The sequence below is a fragment of the Uranotaenia lowii genome, chromosome 1 (genome assembly GCF_029784155.1).
Source record: "Uranotaenia lowii strain MFRU-FL chromosome 1, ASM2978415v1, whole genome shotgun sequence".
NCBI classification, from domain to species: domain Eukaryota; kingdom Metazoa; phylum Arthropoda; class Insecta; order Diptera; family Culicidae; genus Uranotaenia; species Uranotaenia lowii.
The window spans coordinates 209098778-209105886 of record NC_073691.1 but is presented as its reverse complement, the minus strand read 5'-3'; the positions used below and the strand labels follow the sequence as shown (position 1 = coordinate 209105886).

At 41.6% G+C, this 7109-nt stretch overlaps 1 long non-coding RNA gene across 1 annotated transcript; it reads left to right on the top strand.

Annotated features, from left to right (window-relative positions):
* Nucleotides 1-4457: 4457 nt before the first annotated feature.
* LOC129746324 (uncharacterized) lies at nucleotides 4458-6075 on the top strand. Its single transcript, XR_008737290.1, has 2 exons — nucleotides 4458-5631; nucleotides 5692-6075. It is a non-coding gene; the product is annotated as an uncharacterized LOC129746324 (long non-coding RNA).
* The last annotated feature ends 1034 nt before the right edge of the window (nucleotides 6076-7109 follow it).

The window sequence follows — 7109 nt, the reverse complement described above, 5'->3', positions numbered from 1 at the left end:
ATCTTGGCAGCGCCAGTGCCCGAAACTACTGGAACACCTTAGTTTTACCGAAAGAATCCGGGACGTTCCACATAAGCTTCGTTCCAAGTTTGATAGATTCTTAGAAATTTTCAACTGCTTCTTGTAATGTTTTCAGGATTATTACCCCACTTCTGGGATCTAACTTGGGATTTGGGTTTTTATTGGTCGACTGCTTGGAAATATTTGATCACTAATGCCGTTTTCGTTTTTCTCCACTAGCGCGGGGCAAAACTTTTTCTGAATAAACGAACAGAATCGTTACCCGGGACGATGCAAATATACCCCCAACACTGACAACTTTTACGGGGTGCAACCGCCTGCTTGAGGTTCAAATCTCGGGCAAAACTAGCGGACTTCTGAATTAATAACCGAACATAATAACAGCAGTTAGGGCAAAACTCGTGGGTAACTTAGGTTGCCACTGCCAATAAACGAAAACACTATAACATTTGATCTTGGCCTCCTAGATTTTATTATTTGCTAAAACTATATCTATTCACGTGGTCCCTACAAAGATAATGTTGCTTTTGAGTGTGAATGCTATACGCTAAGGGCAATCTACTCAACATATTTCTTTCGAAATACCTACTTAATTTAAGATAGTAGCTTATTATTCAAGCGTAAATCTTGCTTGCTAGAAACAAAAGGTCTATATAAATTTACTTAAACAGCACTGGTCTAAGAGTACTTCATCATGGAACTTTAGCCTTAAAATGTAACAGCTAATTTTGAATACACATTTTGAATAAATATGAATTGTCGCTGATACATTTTTAAAACTAACATAATTTCTTCGTTTGCAGGTAAAGTGCCCTTTGTTATGGTGCCGATCAAGGTGGAAAAAGTGGAGCCAGAGGAGCAGGAACCTTACGAAAACCACCATCAAGTGGTCGTCGGCTCACCGAGCCGGACCAGTAATCGAGACCGGGTGAAACGTCGATTCATTGCCGAAATGAACGGCGGCTGCTTCAAGCTGGTGCACGATGAGTACATTTACGCATCGCGCATGAAAAGTGTCCCGCGCCATGGAACCTACAGATGGTACTGTATACGGCGCAGTTGCAAAGCGAAGCTGCTGTGCTGCCTGAGTGATGCATCCAGTTGGCAAAACGGTAACAGGAAATAATGGTGCCATTTTTCGAAATTAAATAATATTTTTCCTTTTTTAATTTTGCAGTCGGGAGACATAATCACGACCGCGAACTAGAGAAACTCGATGAAGCCGAAGAAAATGGGCATTTGAGGAAACACATTTGAAAGCGTATCATCTGGAAATGATAGGTAATTATTCATCAAAAAAGCGAAATTCAGAAAAAATCTGTACTTCGTTAGTGACACTTTTTTTTAAATTTGATTAAAAAAAATCTTTTCTTTTTACAGATATATCATCCAGAAAGGGCCTTAAACCATTTTCTTCAAAGTTTAGCTAATATATTTGAGATTTTTTTTTCTTTTCTCTAACTGATCTGAGTCTGCTGATCAAACATTTGGTTTCGCTTCCACTGAAAGATAGTTTACCGGGAAACTTTCTCAATCTACAGATCTTCTCCCTGCTTGTTTGATAAACATGCACTCGAGAACACTATTTGTCTTCCCAACAACCAGCAAGCTTCAAGCTTGTTGTATACCAAAACTTTATTTGAATACATTTAGTTGAATTTATTCTGATGTTTGAAATACTTAAAATAAATAACAGTACTTTTTTCATAATAAACGTGTTTTTATGTTAACGTTTAAACATTTCTTCTTAGCCAATAACAATCTGTGTTAACAATTTTGACTGTTTTTGCAGGACTGGTGCCGACCTTCGTGCGGAGTAAATGTGGAACGGTTCAGCTGCGGCACCAGGGACACCTTTTCAATCGGCATGTCAAGCGTCAGAGCATCATATACTGGCGCTGTTCCCAGTTTACCGTCTACAAGTGCAGGGCCCGCATCAAGACAGTCAATGATGACTTTGTGATGATCAACGTGGACCATAACCACGAGGTGATCTCAACGCCCCGAACCTACGGTTCCCTCAAACGACTGAAGCAGCAGCTGGCCCATCATGAATGCCACTGATGAGATTTTCGTTGAGATAGAAAAAACGTTAACTTCCGAATAAAATAAGCACAATGAAAAAAATGCTGAAGTTCTTCAATGTAGCTTAACTTGTTAAACTAGAGCATTTCCAAATTTGAAAAATGTGTTAACTCCCTTATTTCCCTTCTGTTTCCACGGATTGCACCATTGCAGATTACGTGCGGTACGTGTCGGGCTTCCGAGGCTGCCGTAAGCTGAAGGTGGGCGACTTCAGCTTTACCAAGAACAAGGAAAGCCACAACAAAACCTACTGGTCGTGTGCGAAGGCCGGCGTGAGCCGGTGCAAGGCCCGAGTTCTGACGTACATGCTGCATAACGGGGAGGAGAACCTAGTCATACGGTATCCCACCCATAATCATGAACCGTTCTGAATGGTGCGCTAATGCATGTGAAAAATAAACTGGACCACGTTTTTAATCGAGAAGTTTGGCTGTTGTTTTTCTTATATGAATAATCAGTTTAGGAAGTCATTTGCCTATCTCGTTTTCATTATTACTAATATTTGTTTCTTTTAATACGTATTTTGCAGAAAACGAGCAGTTGTTACACTTTACGGTTGAAGATCTGGATGTAGACGATCCCTGCGTCTTAGCAAAGGAGGTATCATTCACGGTTGGACAACGTGGTTGCGTGCTGCTGAGTGTAAACGGTTTCAAGTTCGTCAAAAATCGGAAGAGCAAAACTAAGACTTACTGGATTTGTGCCAAGAAGGTAATTGCTTTTTTAACATATCAACGTTAATTAAGTCCCTATAAAATCTCAATTTTACGATTGATACATTAATACATTAGAAAGATAAAGTTTAGCCGGTATTTGTGAACTTGTGAATGACTTAGCTTCAAAAGCCAAGATAAGTACGCTTGCAAGAAAGTGACAATGGCTACGGCTGCCCTCAGGCGAATCATATCGAACACCTTGGTGATTTGATGCAGCAAAAGTAGGCTTTGCTGAGCCAGCAATTACCAGTAAAGGCACGCCTAACGTGAGGAAATACGCAAGTGAGGCCTCATTGGCCGACTGGTAATAGCTGTGGGGCAGCTCAGCGAATGTAAGTTGGACCCGTCGTTCGAAACCATAAATCCTCTATTGGATAGAAAATAATCATGATGATGCGAATGCAGTTGATAACTAGTCACGGTTGTTTCTTGAAATACTACCACCGGTTCAGAAACGTGGCCTTGCCACTCTGTCTGACTTGCGGGGAGACTGACGAGGCATCCTAACACGTAGTGATCAACTCGAAGAAGGACGGGCCAACATACTCGCCTCCAGTGGATTGGGTACGACAGCCTAAAACGTAATGTAGGACAGACGTGAGCATTAGAAAAGCGACACTCGATCAGCACATGTCTTGTTTCATAAAGAGAATAGATCGAACCTTGAGACGTCAAGAGGAGAGCTCGTTGAGTATATGAATGCTGAGATTAGATGATTCTATGAGTATCAAAATTATCAGCATAAAAAAATAGCTTAGTCGCAATTGAGACTGAGACCCGGTCAAAGGTAGACCTTAGAGAGTAAGGGGTAGAAGTGAAAATCCATGAGCCCTTCCGGGAAGATGTGGTCATTTCAGTTTATAAAAAACATAATTTCACAAATATCAGGCTTCGATATTTTAGTACACCCTATTGGGGTTTGATCCTTATTTAGAATTCTAATGATGACCCGTTTCTTTCTTCGTTCCAGGGTAGTACCGGTTGCAAGGCCCGGGTGATCACGGACGGTGATACCGCCGGGTTGGTCCAGGGTAGTGGTTCCCACAACCATCCGCTTCACGTCACACGGAAGCGCAGGAATATGCCGGGTATCATTAAATTTGGCCAGGAGGACTCGGATTGAAGATATATGTTAATAAATAAAATAAATAAAAGTCGACGTATTCATGTAAAATTGAGCAAACTGTGTTTATTTGTTCACTTTATCGAAACTTTACGAAAAAATGTAACGCCAACAGAATATTTCTTTTGATTTTATGTTGTAGATTCTGAGCCACGGATTTACTACATTTCGACGGAGATGTTAGGAGACGCCAAAACCACGTCACGGAAGCAGAAAAAGAAGGAATGCAAATTGGACCTGGATTCGTCGGATGATTGGTCGCCAAAACAGACGGGCTCCTCGCGGCTCCGATACACGACCGGGCGGGGCAACAATGTCCTGATCTACGACGGTCACCGCTACATCAAGAACAACGCACACAGTGAGAAAACCTACTGGAAGTGTACCAAGTGGCACAGCGGCTGCAAAGCTCGGGCGATCACCAACGTGTCCTCACCGGATACGTGTTTGTTGAAAAACACCCATAATCACGATCTCTCGATCAGCCATAATTAGTTTGATTTAATGGAAAAATAAAATTTCAATGTCTAATTTTTTGCATTCCACTTAGAATACATTTTTTAAATTTAAATATCTTTTATCGTGCTTCATGGTTGATTTGAAACTATTTAAAGATGCATAAGTTTGTAATGCTAATAATGTTTTCTTTTATCTGTTTTTAGCCCCGGCACAGTTTCACCAATTCCAACCGCAATCACTTCTGGCGGCAACTACCCAGCCGCAGTTTTCTTTCAAAACATCAAAGCGCAGCGGTCGTCTACTGTTGGTGGTAAATGGAGTCACTTTTTTTCGCAATCGACACCGCAATACGAAACAATACTGGAAGTGCAATCAGTACTACAAATGCAAATGTCCCTGTATAGTTGTGATAGACGAAGTGAACTCGCGCATGAACATGAAGCACATGCATAACCATGATATCAATAACGGTGGTGGGACTGGTTTGAATTTTGGGGCACCTTCATCTTTACTACCGGGAGCAGCGCTGCTGAGTGAGAACATGCTAGCCGTCTCCGCGGCTCCTTCGGGCAGCGGAAGTCATTACGACAGCATGGGCGGCCCCAGTGCTAGTCTGTTAAGAGTTCCATCCGTACTTAATGCTACGTACGCTCAAAGTGTACCCTCCCACAGGTTGTTTCTTACCAAGAGAGAATAAATACTATATATTGGCTGGCTAATTTTGATTTTCGCGTTTCATTATAACTGGTGTTCAACACCAGATGTCACTGACTGATCAAATATTCTAACGTTCTCAAACATTTTTCAGGTGCGGAGTTCACACGGATCATTAGCACCAAATTAGATCCGGACGTACCGCTTGAGGTGGCCCAGTTCGGAGTTTCACAGCGGGGTGCCAAAAAACTCCTCTACCATGGCTTCGAATACGTCAAGGATAGAGATTTTTCCGATTCTACCAACTGGCGCTGTTCGTTGTTCAGGCGGCGTCTGTGTCGAGCTCGGGCTATCACTAAAGAAATTCACGGGATCACCTACGTCCGATTAACCAACGATGCCCACTGCCATTCGGTTTCTGAGTACCGCAAGACGCCCGTAATGCTCCGCAGGCCCAGAAATGATAACTGAATCACTCACAGTGCAAATTTTATACGTGATATACAAAAGCATCCCCTAAATGTATGAGATTTTAGTAAAATTGAAAAGTTTTTTTGTCTTTCATTTTTTAATGTGCGTACAGTCATCGATATCGAGTCGCGCAATCTAATCTATTTCGCTCCCATCCCAAAGGTATCTTCGAACCGGCAGTTTTCGGAACGACCCGCCGCGGACAGCAGAAACTTATGCACGGAGGTCACGCCTACACCAAGGATCGGCAGTCGGCTCGCACCTGCAACTGGAAGTGTTCGCTGTTTACGCGGTTCAAATGTAAAGCACGCGCCATCACCCGGGAAATCAACGGGATAATTTACGTCAAGGTGACTAACTCGATGCACTTCCACCCGGTGGGTCAATACAAAATGAATTTCCGACGGATGAATCCGGCCACCGACAAGCGCATCGTGCCCGAAAATGAGCTCAGTGGACTGTTTGTGCCACCGGGATAAATATTTTTGAAATGCTGTGGACAAAAATGTAAATAAAGCGCTTTGAATGAGTTCGCTCTTTTCTGTATTCAATATTTTGATTACTGGGAAATTTGGAGGACAATTCACAAAAGTAAATTGAAACTAACGTATTCTTATTTGTATTTCAGAAGAGAAGTCCCGTTTACGAGGAATATCGGTTAAGTTGTCACTCTAATATGTGAACTTACCTTTCCTGGATGTTCTGAAGGGATGAGGTTAAGAAGGGATGAAGGCCTATTCCAATTCGAAATTTATAGAAAGCCGACGAGTACCATGAGGGTAATACCGAGAACCTCCAGCCCCTCTCGTTCCAGCGTAAGATGGCAGCGTTTCATCACATGATCCATCGAATTACCTATATTCCTCTCTCAACAGAAGGAAAAGAAAAGGAGATTCAATATATTTTCCAAATTGCTATCCATCCTAAGGAAAAAAAAAAAACAAATATTGCTTCAACAGAAATCTTTCTTTAACTCCCATTCAGAAGGAGTTTCAACAAAGCTATATGGAGTTCAATAGTGTCAACGCACTTGAATTACGACAATAGTAGACAAAGTTTGATATTGAGCTAGTGTTCACTAGCTCAAATAATCAAATGAAATTCATCTTAGAATTGACTAAAGATCCAGTAGATCTTTTTCATAGATCTGGTGTGTGCAGAATCAGTTGTTCCGACTGTGATAAGGATAAATCAAAAGGAAACTGATAGATAGATTCGAGGAACACTTGACTATAACTGGATTTGACTCCAAGAAGAAAACCTCCCTTCACAGAATTCAGACCTGCAGTAGCATTACACATTTGTAAAGCTGGTCACTCTACTGATCGAGAATATGTTTCGCCGATTCGGTCTTTGAATAGAAAGCATTGAAATTTTCAATCAAAAATCAGTTAATTCGTTAAACGGGAACACCGGACCAGGTCACACTTGGTTATTCAAATTCTGAGCTAAAAAGAAATGCAATAACTTACCTGACAAAACCCAGAATCGAGTAGAAAATGATGAAGCACTAACAGGCAACACCCAAAAAAGGGTTGGTAGACTCAAAAAAAAAGACAACAGCTCAACTGCCGAGCATT